Source organism: Lampetra fluviatilis, chromosome 52 (assembly GCF_964198595.1).
Source record: "Lampetra fluviatilis chromosome 52, kcLamFluv1.1, whole genome shotgun sequence".
In the NCBI taxonomy this organism is placed as follows: Eukaryota; Metazoa; Chordata; class Hyperoartia; order Petromyzontiformes; family Petromyzontidae; genus Lampetra; species Lampetra fluviatilis.
In genome coordinates this window covers 8306534-8321042 of record NC_136326.1, presented here as the reverse complement: position 1 = coordinate 8321042, position 14509 = coordinate 8306534, and the positions used below count along the sequence as shown (strand labels likewise).

The 14509-nt window shown below is 57.1% G+C and overlaps 1 long non-coding RNA gene across 3 annotated transcripts in view; it reads left to right on the top strand.

Moving 5' to 3' along the window:
- The first annotated feature begins 7120 nt into the window (after positions 1-7120).
- Positions 7121-14509, top strand: part of LOC144949148 (uncharacterized) — a 36477-nt gene continuing 29088 nt past the window's right edge. For all 3 annotated transcript variants that reach the window (XR_013640249.1, XR_013640248.1, XR_013640247.1), the window contains exons 1-2: positions 7121-7147; positions 14013-14125. This is a non-coding gene — a long non-coding RNA (uncharacterized LOC144949148). The remainder of the gene's footprint in view (positions 7148-14012; positions 14126-14509) is intronic.

The following is a 14509-nucleotide window of genomic DNA, read 5'->3' as shown; positions in this document are numbered from 1 at the left end:
TCGTGCCGGGTTTTGCGACGATTGCGAGGCCTTTGCATCTCCTTACGGGTAAAGGACGGAAGTTTGTTTGGGGACAGCCGGAGGAGGCGGCCTTTCGGAGTCTGCGTGATCTATTGGCCACGGCCCCAACATTGGATTATCCCGATTTCGATCACCCATTCATTCTTGATACGGACGCGAGTGACACAGGTATTGGGGCCGTGTTATCACAGTCTAAAGGGGGTGTAGAGCGTGTCGTGGCGTATGGTAGCCGAGTCTTGTCTCCTGCGGAAACCCGCTACTGTGTCACTCGCAGAGAACTATTGGCGGTTGTTTTTTTCCTACGGCAATTTCGACCATACCTCTACGGTCGTTCTTTTATTGTGCGTACTGATCATGCGGCCTTGCAATATGCCCTTAAAATTGACCAGCCATCCGGACAGTTGGCACGTTGGTTGGACACGCTACAGGAATTTTCCTTCCAAATTCAACATCGGAAGGGAGTGCGCCATGCGAACGCTGACGCACTTTCCAGATTACCGCGGCGCGCCCCTTGTAAATGTGAGTCGGGGACGCATAGGTGTTCGCCGATTCCAAACCCCCCTCAGCCGCTCACGTTGGCCGTCGAGAAGTCGGACACTCCGATGGAACCGGGACCGGCTGACGGGGTTTTGAATCTGCCGCGGTCTGTCTGGATCCGGGAACAGATGATGGATGAGTCATTGGTGTCCTTGCGGAAGCGGTCTGCTAAGGACAATGGGAGTCCGAGTACGGCTGTGGGGCCGCAAACCGCTCTCCGAGATGGTCTGCTTATGTGGCGGGAGGGGTTCCAGGAACGTTGGCGCCTGGTGGTACCAACGTCCTTGCGGTTCGAGTTGATTAGAACCCTCCATTGTGACACTCTCTTACATTTAGGGGTGCAGAAGACCTTGTTGACGTTGCAACGTCATTATTTTTGGCACGGCATGGCGACAGATGTCGTAGGGCACGTGCGCGCGTGCCCTGAATGCGCCCGGCGTAAGCCGCCTAAACATCCTTACGTGCCGCCTCTCCAGTCGATTCAGGTGTCTCGAGTCAATGAATTGGTGGCACTGGACATATTGGGACCCTTCCCACCATCGGCGAGGGGAAATAAATATTTGCTGGTAGGGGTTGAGTATCTCTCCCGTTGGCCGATGGCCTGGCCGTTGCCCGATCAGTCGGCCGCGGCCATCACCGACGCCTTTTTGTTTGGGTACATTATGGATAAGGGGGCGCCGGAGAGACTCCTCACGGACCAGGGCCGAAATTTCTCTTCTAAATTATTGGCTGAAGTGTGCGCAGGCCTTGGGACTAAGAAGATACGGACATCTCCATACCATCCGCAGACGGATGGTATGGTTGAGCGGCTGAACAGGACATTGTCTGCCATGCTTTGCCATACCGTGAGTGAACAGCAATCGGATTGGGATCTGCACATCCCCGGAGTGCTTTCGGCGTACAGGATGACGCCCCATGCGGCTACAGGGTATTCGCCGTTTTACCTTATGTATGGTCGGGAAAACGTGCCTCCGGTGGATGTGCAATTGGGTACTGGGGTGAAGGGACCTCGTAAACCACTCCCTGAATACATTCAGGACACGGTTCGCCGGGTTACGGAGGCGCGGGAAAACGCCCGCGTGGCTACGGCCAAAGCCCAGGCCCGGAACGAGCGGTATGCTCGGCGGTCTGAGGGGGAGTGCCCCTGGAAGGTGGGAGACCTGGCCTGGCTCCATTGCCCGCAGGTGCGGCCGGGGACCTCTCCTAAATTGCACAAACCTTGGCATGGTCCTGTGCGCCTCATTGAGGTTCCCAATCCACAGTCGGCGCGCGTTCTGTTTGGTTCTCGCCGTTGGTTTGTTCATACGTCGCGGTTGAAACCATATGTTGCTCCCCTACGTGATGCGTCATCTCCCAATGTTGCCTTGCCGGGGTCTGTTGCTGCTGACTCTGACTCTTCCCCGCCTGCGTCCATTGATCTTGCTGGAGCGCCTGTCGTACCTGTTCCAGACAGGCCGACCGTGACACCGCGGGGGAGGAGTGGGCCTGTTCGGAGGGCGCCTGCCAAGGCTGCGGGACCTTCTAGCCCGGCGACCCTTCCGACCCCGCTGCAGGCGCATTCGCGGAATATGACCAAGACTGATTCGTCAGGGACACGAGATGTCGGTGGACTTCCAATCGCAGCAGGGGAATTACCCCCTGTCATTTCTCGTGTTCCATCGCGTCCCCGTTCTACAAGCGGGCCGCCGACCGTCCGGGACGGGCCGGCGACCCGCACTCGTTCCAAATCGCTTACGTTTCGTTGATTGTATGTTGTTATTGTTCTTGTTCTTGCCGTCGTATTTATCGCATGCTTCCGTACGTTCGTCAATGTTACTTGTGTGTTGTTCTTGTTGTTATATTGCATGCTTAGTGTCCTTTAAGGGGGAAGGTCGGTTCACCGCATTACGCTTTGGTGTTGTTAAGCCGAGGTCGGCTGGGTTTTTTCTATGGGGGAGGGTGGTGTAATGCGGGCGAAAGCGACCTTCCGGATGTGACGTCACGAGGAGGCGGAGCCAGGTGACGTGGGTGAAAGGTAGGGGGTCCTTAAGCGCGTAAACCGGAAGGAGAAGTCAGTCGGGGTGTGAGCGGAAAAGAGTGAGGCCACGCGGGCAAGTGTGGAGAGGGGGGGCGCCGACGGCCATCGGGAGCCAACCCCGAAGATAAGAGGAAGCTGCGGAGTGGTGTGCAGCTGCAGAGGAGACAGCCAGGAGGGCTGCGTGTTAGAGGCAGCGGTGTGGCTGCCAGGAGGAGCTGCGGAGAGAGAGAGAGAGGGGGCTGCTTGTTAGAGGCAGCGGTGTGGCTGCCAGGAGGAGCTGCGGAGAGAGAGAGAGAGAGCAAGAAGCTGTGAGAGCTGCGGAGGGAGAAGAGCAGCAGCGAGTACAGCCAAGGGGGGCTGTGTGAGAGAAACAGCAGCGGAGCTGCTGTTGTGGATTGGGCCGACATTGGAGTCAGCACCGTGGAGAAGCTACAGAGTAAAGACAGCCGTGTGGGTGGACAGCACGAACCGAATAATAAAGGACACTGAGCCAGACATCGTGGTCCAGTCGTTTATTACACATAGGACACGTACACAGCCCCCACCCCCCCAGGGAGTCCGCGTCCAACTTGGGTGAGAACCACTGCTCTACGGTGCATGCCCTGAGACTCTGCGTGAGTGTGTGTCAGTGTGTGTCTGTGTCAGTGTGTCTGTGTGTCTGTGTGAGTGTGTCAGTGTGAGTGTGTCAGTGTGAGTGTGTGTCAGTGTGAGTGTGTCAGTGTGAGTGTGTCAGTGTGTGTCTGTGTCAGTGTGTCTGTGTGTCTGTGTGAGTGTGTCAGTGTGAGTGTGTCAGTGTGAGTGTGTGTCAGTGTGAGTGTGTCAGTGTGAGTGTGTCAGTGTGTGTCTGTGTCAGTGTGTCTGTGTGTCTGTGTGAATGTGTCAGTGTGAGTGTGTCAGTGTGTCTGTGTGTCTGTGTGAGTGTGTCAATGTGAGTGTGTCAGTGTGAGTGTGTGTCAGTGTGAGTGTGTGTCTGTGTGTCGGTGTGAGTGTGTCAGTGTGTCTGTGTGTCAGTGTCAGTGTGTCTGTGTGTCAGTGTGAGTGTCAGTGTGTATGTGTCAGTGTGAGTGTGTCAGTGTGTCAGTGTGAATGTGTCAGTGTCTGTGTGTCAGTGTCTGTGTGTCAGTGTCAGTGTGTCAGTGTGTATGTGTGTCAGTGTGAGTGTGTCAGTGTGTCAGTGTCAGCGTGTCAGTGTGAGTGTGTCTGTGTGTCAGTGTCTGTGTGTCAGTGTCAGTGTGTCAGTGTGTCTGTGTGTCAGTGTGAGTGTGTCAGTGTCAGTGTGTCTGTGTGTCAGTGTGAGTGTCAGTGTGTATGTGTCAGTGTGAGTGTGTCAGTGTGTCAGTGTGAGTGTGTCAGTGTCTGTGTGTCAGTGTCAGTGTGTCAGTGTGAGTGTGTCTGTGTGTCTGTGTGTCTGTGTGTCAGTGTGTCTGTGTGTGTCAATGTGTGTGTGTCTGTGTGTCAGTGTGAGTGTGTCAGTCGACTCAGCCTTTAATGAGTACCTGGTGTGGTGTGTAAACATCGCCACTGGGGAGACAAAGGCGGTCGGGCGTGGTGCTGGCCACCCACCCCCTCGTGTACCGTTCCGGCCTTCATAGGTGCTCGCTAACAGCACTTGCCCCTACAGTCTGTTAAGGCTATACGGGGGATCTTTTTTTTTTGTGCCAGTATGAGTGTGACCGGCTCCGGTTGAACAGCAGAGGTCTCACTCCGAATCAGTCGAGCGGCATTATCTTTTCATCGGTTGCGTAACGCTGTGTGGAAGCTACCTGGTCTATCGCTCCGCACGAAGCTTCGGGTCTTCTCGGCCACGGTCATTCCCTCCCTTCTCTACGCTTGCGAAACGTGGACCCCACAAATGGAACATCTTCGCCGGTTTGAAACATTACGCTGGCCTGCCTACGATCAATCCTGGGTTTAACCTGCAGGCTGGATTGTGTGAGGAGCTCACAAATCCTTGAAATATCTGGGCAAAGTCCCATCGTTGAGCTCCTCCAGCAGGCAAGGCTTCGTTGGCTGGGTCAAGTAGCCCGCATGCCCAGCCACCACATGCCTAAACAGCTTTTGTTCGGCCGGATAGAGGGGGCTAAACGGGCGCGGCACGGGCTAGAGAAGAGATGGAGTCATGTGGTACAGGAGAATGTGGAGCTGAGTGGACTTGCTGATGACTGGTACCAGCGGTGTCAAGATCGGCCTCTTTGGAGGAGGCTCGTGAAGGACGCTACTGGGCAGTTGGAGGCAGTCGCCCTCCAACAACAACGGAGGGCGGAGGAGCGACGCTCACAACAACGAGCGGCGCGCCGGGTGGCTAAAGCACAGCAAGTTGGCACAGTAGGGGGCACAGGTGGTGCATCAGCCAGTCATCTCAGTCAGTCGACCCGTGGCACCTGCTGGGTCTGCCCCGTGACCTCCTGCAAGCGGGCGTTCGACACTTAACGTGGCCTCAAGGTGCACATAGCCTGGCACAAGCGTCGTGGTGACGTCACCGCCACTTAGTGACGAATGGCGGTTGTTGTTGTGTCTGCGTGTCAGTGTGTCGGTGTGAATGTGTGTCAGTGTGTCGGTGTGTGTGTGTGTGTGTGTCAGTGGGTTGGTGTGAGTGTGTCTGTGTGAGTGTGCGTGTGTGTCTGTGTCGGTGTGCGTGTGTCGGTGTGAGTGTGTCAGTGTGCGTGTGTGTCTGTGTCGGTGTGTGTCAGTGTGTCGGTGTGAGTGTGTCAGTGTGTGTGTGTGTCGGTGTGTCAGTGTGTGGAGAACGGTAGTGTAGCGGTTATCGCGCTGCGCTAAAAATCCGCGACCCGAGTTCGATTCCGCTCAGGGTCAACACCCAGTGACGATCATCTAAACCGGTCCTGTGCCTCCCCTAGGTCGACTCAGCCTCAAATGAGTACCTGGTGCAATGTGTAGTAAACATCGCCCCTGGGGAGACAAAGGCGGCCATGCGTGGTGCTGGCCCCCCCACCCCCTCGTGTGCCGTGCCAGCCTTCATAGGTGTGTCTGTGTGTGTGCGCGCACACAACACAGTGTGTGTGTGTCAATATGAGTGTGTCTGTGTGTGTCAGTGTGTGTCTGTGTGTGTGTCAGTGTGTCAGTGTGTGTGTCTGTGGCTGTGTGTGTGTCAATATGAGTGTGTCAGTGTGTGTCTGTGTGTGTCTGTGTGTGTCTGTGTGTGTCTATGTGGGTCAATCGCCAGTGCGGCAGTGAGTGGTGATCCGCGGGGCTCTGCAGCCGCGGGCAGCGCTCACCGGGCTGACCCCATCGACTCGCTCCCCTTGACAACCTCGTTGAGTCTCAGCTCAGTCTGCGCGAGTCTGTGGGTCTCTTTGAGGGGTCTCTGTGTGAGTCTATGGGTCTCTGTGTGCGTCTATGGGTCTCTGTATGTGTCTGTGGGTCTCTGTGCGAGTCTGTGGGTCTCTGTGCGAGTCTGTGGGTCTCTATGTGAGTCTGTGGGTCTCTGTGCGACTCTGTGGGTCCCTGTGTGTCTCTGTGTGAGTCTATGGGTCTCTCTATCTCGGTCTGGAGGTGTCTCTATGTGAGTCTGTGGGTGTCTGTGTGGAGTCTATAGGTCTCTGTGTGAGTCTATGTGTCTCTGTGTGAGTCTATGGGTCTCTGTGTGAGTCTATGGGTCTCTGTGTGTCTCTGTGTGAGTCTGTGGGTCTCTGTGTGTCTCTGTGTGAGTCTGTGGGTCTCTGTGGGAGTCTATGGGTCTCTTTATCTCGGTCTGGGGGTGTCTCTATGTGAGTCTGTGGGTGTCTGTGTGGAGTCTATGGGTCTCTGTGTGAGTCTGTAAGGTCTCCGTGTGAGTCTATGGGTCTCTGTGTGAGTCTATGGGTCTCTGTGTGAGTCTATGGGTCTCTGTGTGTCTCTGTGTGAGTCTGTGTGAGTCTGTGGGTCTCTGTGTGTCTCTGTGTGCCTCTGTGGGAGTTTGTGTGAGTCTATGGGTCTCTGTGCGAGGCTATGGGTCTCTGTGCGAGTCTGTGGGTCTCTGTGTGTCTCTGTGTGAGTCTGTGGGTGTCTCTGTGTGACTGTGTGAGTCTATGGGTCCCTATGTGAGTCTATGGGTCTCTCTATCTTAGTCTATGGGTCTCTGTGTGAGTATATGGGTCTCTGTGTGAGTCTATGGGTCTTTGTGTGTGAGTCTATGGGTCTCTGTGCGAGTATGTGTGTCTGTGCGAGTCTGTGTGTCTTTGTGAGTCTGTGTGTCTCTGTGTGAGTCTGTGGGTCTCTGTGTGAGTCTGTAGGTCTCTGTGTGAGTCGTGGTGACCCGGCTGACCCCCCCACGCCACCCCCCATGGCGACCCAAACTCACTGCACTTGAGAACCCCCCGCCCGCCCCCCCATGTCACCGTCGCGGGTCAGTGGCTGAAGCTGCGGATTCGATCCCAGGTGGGGGGGGGGGGGGCAGTGGTGGTGGGGGGGGCAGTGATGGTGGGGGGGGCAGTGGTGGTGGGGGGGGCAGTGGTGGGGGGGGGTCTGCACGTGGCGACTCGGGGCTCGGCTAAATAAATAAATAAGTGCGCCTGCCCGATTCATTATTTAACTCATCGCCCCTCGCGCGGAGCAGATGGCGGCGTCTCTTCGGTGAGCGGCGTGAACGCGGCGATGAGGAGGGGGGGAGTGGGGGATGGGGGGATGGTGGGAGATGCAGGGGAGAGAGGTGGGGAGGGGGAGATGCAGGGGAGGGAGATGGGGGGGGGGAGATGCAGGGGAGGGAGATGGGGGGGTAGATGCAGGGGAGGGAGGTGGGGGGGAGATTGCGGGGGAGGGAGGTGGGGGGGAGATGCAGGGGAGGGAGGTGGGGGGGAGATGCAGGGGAGGGAGATGGGGGGAGATGCAGGGGAGGGAGATGGGGGGAGATGCAGGGGAGGGAGATGGGGGGGAGATGGGGGGGAGATGCAGGGGAGGGAGATGGGGGGGAGATGGGGGGGAGATGGGGGGGAGATGGGGGGGAGGGAGATGGGGGGGAGATGGGGGGGAGATGGGGGGGAGATGGGGGGGAGGGAGATGGGGGGAGATGCAGGGGAGGGAGATGGGGGGAGATGCAGGGGAGGGAGATGGGGGGGAGATGGGGGGGAGATGCAGGGGAGGGAGATGGGGGGAGATGCAGGGGAGGGAGATGGGGGGGAGATGCAGGGGAGGGAGATGGGGGGGAGATGCAGGGAAGGGAGATGGGGGGGAGATTGGGGGGGAGATGGAGGGGGAAAAGGTGGGGGGGGAGATGAGGGGGAGATGCAGGAGAGGGAAATGGGGGGGAGATGGAGGGGAGGGAGATGGGGGGGAGATGGGGGGGGAGATGGAGGGGGAAATGGGGGGGGAGATGAGGGGGAGATGCAGGAGAGGGAGATGGGGGGGAGATGGAGGGGAGGGAGGTGGGGGGGAGATGCAGGGGAGGGAGATGGGGGGGGAGATGCAGGGGAGGGAGATGGGGGGGAGATGGGAGGGAGATGGGGGGAAATGCAGGGGAGGGAGGTGGGGGGGAGATGCAGGGGAGGGAGATGGGGGGGAGATGGGGGGAGATGGGGGGGAGATGCAGGGGAGGGAGATGGGGGGAGATGCAGGGGAGGGAGATGGGTGGGAGATGCAGGGGAGGGAGATGGGGGGGAGATGGGGGGAGATGCAGGGGAGGGAGATGGGGGGGAGATGCAGGGGAGGGAGATGGGGGCAGATGCAGGGGAGGGAGATGGGGGGGGAGATGCAGGGAAGGGAGATGAGGGGGAGATGGGGGGGGAGATGGAGGGGGAAATGGGGGGGGGAGATGAGGGGGAGATGCAGGAGAGGGAGATGGGGGGGAGATGGAGGGGAGGGAGGTGGGGGGGAGATTGCGGGGGAGGGAGGTGGGGGGGAGATGCAGGGGAGGGAGATGGGGGGGAGATGGGGGGGGATGGAGGGGGAAATGGGGGGGGAGATGAGGGGGAGATGCAGGAGAGGGAGATGGGGGGGAGATGGAGGGGAGGGAGGTGGGGGGGAGATGCAGGGGAGAGTCAGGCAGGAGGGAGAGAGCGCCAGGGAAGATGAAGGGGGAGGGAAGGAGAGGCTGGGAGACTGCACGTGGAGGGAATGTAATGCAGCTGCTGCTGATGATGTTGCCACTCGCTCAGGGCGTGGGGAGGGAGGGGAGGGAGGGGAGGGGAGGGAGCTACCCGTCGGAGGTCGTAGGACTGCGAGAAGGGCTGGGTGCAGATGCAGCACTTGTCGTTAAAAAAAATTGTACATAGAAAACAGGGAAAACATAGACATGGAGTAGGGAGAGAGTGGGGTAGAGGGGGTAGAGAGAGAGGGGGGGGAGAGAGAGGGGGGGGTAGAGAGAGCGGGGGGTAGAGAGAGGGGGGGGGTAAAGAGAGAGGGGGTAGAGAGAGAGGGGGGGTAGAGAGAGGGGGGGGTAGAGAGAGGGGGTAGAGAGAGAGGGGGGGTAGAGAAAGAGGGGGTAGAGAGAGAGGGGGTAAAGAGAGAGGGGTAGAGAGAGAGGGGGGTAGAGAGAGAGGGGGAGGGGTAAGAAGGAGGAGAGCAGAGCGTGACATCTTTCGTGAAATCTTTCATTTAAAAAGGGGGGGGGGGCACATAAAGCAAAGCATTGAAAAAAACCACAAAATAACGAAATGATGAACGAAGCCAAGTGCCGACTATACCGAGCATCTTCTTGATTCCTCTGATCGTAAAAAAATAGGGGGGGGAGGGAGTGGAGGGAGGGAGGGGAGGGAGGGAGGGAGGGAGGGAGGGAGGGGAGGGGAGGGAGGGGAGGGGAGGGGAGCAGAGGGAGGGAGGGAGGGAGGGGAGGGAGGGAGGGGAGGTGCCTTCGCCGCTATGGTGCTGGTAGCGCAGCAGCAGGGGATCTGATGATGGGTTTTTGAGGGAGATTTGTGTTTTTTATCGGTGTCTATGAACACAGTAACACACAATGGGACTAATGTTACACGGGAAACTCGCGTTAAATCTTTGATTAAAAGAAAAATACAAACAAACGAGATGATGAACGAAGTAAAGTGCCGAAAGACTGAGCATCTTTCTCGTCTGATCGTTTAAAAAAAAGGAGGGAGGGGAGGGGAGGGAGGAAAGGGAGGGAGGGAAGAGAGGGGAGGGAGGCACGCGGACGGATAGGCGGGGGGGGGCGAGGGTGTAGAGGGGGTGTGAGTAAGAATGTGTGGGGTGTGTGGGGGGTGTGTGTAGTGTGTGTGGTGTGTGTGTGGGGTGTGTATGTGTGGTGTGTGGGGTGTGTGTGGTGTGTGTGTGGTATGTGTGGGGTGTGTGTGTGTGGTGTGTGTTTGTGGGGGGTGTGTGTGTGTGGTGTGTGTGTGATGTGTGGGGTGTGTCTGTGTGTGGTGTGTGTGGGGTGTGTGTGTGGTGTGTGTGGGGTGTGTGTGGTGTGTGTGGGGTGTGTGTGTGTGTGGTGTGTGATGTGTGTGGTGTGTGTGCTGTGTGGTGTGTGTGTGTGGTGTGTGATGTGTGTGGTGTGTGTGTGTGGTGTGTGTGTGTGGGGGGTGTGTGGGGTTTGTGTGTGAGTGATGTGTGTGGTGTGTGTGCAGTGTGGTGTGTGTGTGTGGGGTGTGTGTGTGTGTGGTGTGTGTGGTGTGTGTGTGTGGTGTGTGTGATGTGTGTGTGTGGTGTGTGTGTGGTGTGTGTGTGTGTGGTGTGTGTGGTGTATGATGTGTGTGTGGTGTGTGTGGTGTGTGATGTGTGTGTGGTGTGTGTGTGTGGTGTGTGTGTGTGTGGTGTGTGTGTGATGTGTGTGTGTGGTGTGTGTGGTGTGTGTGGTGTGTGTGGTGTGTGAGGAGCGGTAGGTTAGTGGTTGGTGCGCTGCGCTATAAACCTGGCTTCCATGGTTCGATTCCGGATCACGGCCACCACCAGTGACGATTTTCTCAACCGGTCGTGGGCATCTTGGTTCAGTGTGTGAGCATCGCCACTGGAGAGACAAAGGCGGCCGGGCGTGGTTCTGGACACGCACCCGTCGTGTGCCGTGCCCCCCTTCATAGGTCCTACTCGCTAACAGCACTTGCCCCAACAGTCCCTTAAGGCTACACGGGGGATCTTTGTCTTTGGTGCGCTTCTCCACACACAGCCACGCGGATTTGTTATCGTGTGCTCCTCGCTTGAGCAGCTCGCGATAACAAATTACTTTTTTATTAACACCTTCAAAGAAGTGAGTTGCAGTGGCCAGACCGATTACCATACTTAAGGGTAAGAGCGGTAATCCGATCTCCGACCCCAGAGGTTTTGCTGAGCACTTCTGCGAGGTGACCTCCCCAGCGGACTGCTCATCATCACAACAGTCTGGACCGCTTGACGGGTTCCGCAGGATTGGAAGGATGTCCTGGTGACCCCCCTCTTTAAGAAGGGGGACCGCACAGACTGTAACAACTACAGGGACATCTCACTCCTCAGTGTGCTGGGAAAGGTCCTGGCAAGGATTATTCAACATCGCCTTGCTAGGCACGCTGAGGAGAGGCTTGCGGAGCCCCAATGCGGTTTCAGGAAAGGGCGGTCCTGCACAGATGGCATATTTTCTGTCCGTCTGCTACAGCAGAGGTGTAGGGAATTCCAACAAGGCCTACAACTTTGCTTTATTGACCTGGTCAAGGCCTATTATACCATCAGTAGGCCTGGGCTCTGGGTTGTTTTTCGTGCTTTCGAAGTCCCTGACCCGCTGTTCACGATCATTAAGGACCTTCATGATGGTGGGCGGGTCCGGGTAAAACTACGTGGCCATTAATAGGCGAGGGCTCTGGGTTGTTTTTCGTGCTTTCGGAGTCTCGTATCATCTTCTCACAATGATTAAGGATCTACATGATGGTGGGCAGGCCCGGGTGAAATCGCGTGACTGGGAGTGAGAACCATTCCCTGTTCACATTTGTCCTTTGGCTCCCACATTATTTAACATCTTCTTTGACTACATAGTTCGAGAAGCTTTCCATGAATATATCGGTCGATGCCCGGGTCCGGTCAAAGAATGTCTCCCTATTAGTCAACCATGTTACTTATGCTGATGATCTGGTGATTACTGCCCACTCTAAGAAGGAGTTGAAGATGCTATTGCTGAACCTGGAGCGTGCCACGAAGAGGTGGGGCCCTACCATCAGCCCCACCGAAACAAAGCACCTGCCTGGGTAATTGATGTCATCAAACTCTCCCCTCCCTCAACTCCCCACGAGTAATCGGGCAGTTTTGGGGAGACTGGAGAAGTGATTGTGACCAGCTCAATTTTGGAAGTCTCACTCCGAATCAGCCGAGTGCCATATTTTTCATCAGCTGCGTATTGCTGCTGTGTGGAAGCGACCTGGTCTGTCGCTCCATACAAAGCTCCGGGTCAGTTCGGCCACACTTATGCATTCCCTTCTCCACGCTTGCAAGTCGGAGAGCTCCCTAAAGGAACATCTGCGTCGTTTGGAAACATTCCGGCTGGCCTGCCTACGACCAATCCTGGGGTCACCTCGACTGGATTGTTGTGTTCGTGAGCCGAGATTTGTTACGTCACGTAATTCGGGATTTGTTATTTAACGTAAAACGGGCATTGGGTGTGTTCTTAAGCCGGGGTTTTATTGTGTTCTTCGTTATTGTGTGCGTAAGTCGGGGAGTGCGTTGTGTTGGTGTCGGTATTTGTTGTGTTCGTAGGTCGGGGCCTGTGGTGTGTTCTTAAGCCGGGGTTTATTGTGTTCTTCGTTATTGTGTACGTAGGTCGGGGACTGCGTTGTGTTCGTAAGTCGCTGCTGCATTTACAGTGGTGCACAAACAACAACAACAACAACCAACTCAACAACGGTCCGGATCAACAATTGTGCGTGGCCTTAGAAGGAACACCACCAAAAACAAAGTCGACGTTTCGTTCAGTGGGCCTTATTCACAGCACAGACACACAGAGAGAGAAAGAAGGCAGACAGCTAGAAAGTTACCTGCCTGGCCCGCTTCCTCGTGGCGCTGTCTCCATCGCGTGCACACATCGGAAGGGCGCGTCGCCCGAAACGTCGCCCATTGTCCCTTGACACGGAGCGCGTCGACTCGTTGAGCTGCGGGGTTCATTAGGAGGGGGGCAGAGCTCCACTCGAGATTCGCTCAAACCAATCGATCGCCGCGGGGGCCACGCGATCGATGCGACCCCGGGGGGTGACGGGGCGGGGGCGCTAGGGAGGGGGAGGGGGGGCGCAGGGGAGGGGGGGGGCGTGGGGGGGCGGGTGGGGGGCGCAGGGGTGGGGGGGATGCCCCCCTGATCGCGATGGCTTCAGGTCGTGAAAGTGGCAACACGTGACGAGTCGATGTCCCATTCCCTCCGCCTGCTCCCGACAGGAAAAACGAAGTGGTTGAGCGCGAGGCACGGCCGCGTAATGGCCCATTGGTATTTACTTGGAGCATTCATTAGCTCGCGATGCAACAGCGACAACAACAGCAGCAGCAGCAACAACAACAACAACATGCATCAGGGACTCACCAACTCCAGCCCTTGCTGGCCACCACCGCCACTAATCAGGCCACGTCTCCATCTCGTTTACCACTACCACCACTACCACCACTACCACCACCACTACCACCACTACCACCACCACTACCACCACCACTACCAACCACCACTACCACCACTACCACCACTAACCCTACCACCACTACCACCACCACTACCACCACTACCACCACTACCACCACCACTACCACCACTACCACCACCACTACCACCACTACCACCACCACTACCAACCACCACTACCACCACTACCACCACTACCACTACCACCACTACTACCACTACCACCACTACCACCGCTACCACTACCACCACTACCACCACTACCACCGCTACCACCACCACTACCACCACTGCCACCACCACTACCATCACTACCACCACCACTACCACCACCACAACCAACCACCACTACCACCACTAACCCTACCACCACTACCACCACTACCACCACCACTACTACCACTACCACCACTACCACTACTATCACTACCACCACTATCACCACAACCAGTCATCTCAGTCAGTCGACCCGTGGCACCTGGGTCTGCCCCGTGACCTCCTGCCAGCGGACGTTCGACACTTCACGTGGCCTCAACGTGCACATAGCCTGGCACAAGCGTCGTGGTGATGTCACCGCCACTTAGTGGCGAATGGCGGTTGTTGCTGTTGTAAACGTGTTCCATGTGTGTGTTCCCTGTGTGTGTGTACACGTGTGTTTGTGTGTTCCGTGTGTGTGTGTGTGTTCCGTGTGTGTGTTCCGTGTGTGTGTGTGTTCCGTGTGTGTGTGTGTTCCGTGTGTGTGTGTGTTCCGTGTGTGTGTTCCGTGTGTGTGTGTGTGTACACGTGTCCCACGGGGGATCTTTGTCTTCGTGTTGTGGGGGAGCGGTAGTGTCGCGGTTAGCGCCGCGAACCCGGCGACCCGAGTTCGACTCCGGCTCACGACCACCAGCACTGGTGACGATTCCCTGACACCGGCCCTGGTTCTCCCTCCCCTAGGTCGACTCGGCCTCAAACGAGAACCCGGTGCCGTGTGCGGTAAACATCACCACTGGGGAGACAAAGGCGGGCGGGTGCACGCGCTGCTGGGTGGGCACGGTTGGCTACGTACGGTACGAAAGAAGTTCAACACACATACGTGCCGGCATTCACAGGTGCCAGGCGCGAGCGGCACTTTCCCCCAACTGTTTGTTCGAGGCGATACGGGGGATCTTTGTCTCGTTATTTCTTGTCAAACCCTTTGACTCGTTCCATAAATACGGCTCCTCTAAAAATAAGCTGCGCAATTACAGGGGGCTCAGAGTGACAGCCCGACTCGCGCGGCGCTGCTACCGCTGCTGCTGATGATGATCACCATTCCGATGGCTGTGACTGAGTTTCTTTAATTGCGAGCCAGGTGGTGGCAGGGGTGGTGGTGGTGGCGGGGGTGGTGGTGGTGGCGGGGGTGGTGGTGGTGGCGGTGGTGGTGGCGGTGATGGTGGTGGTGGCAGGGGTGG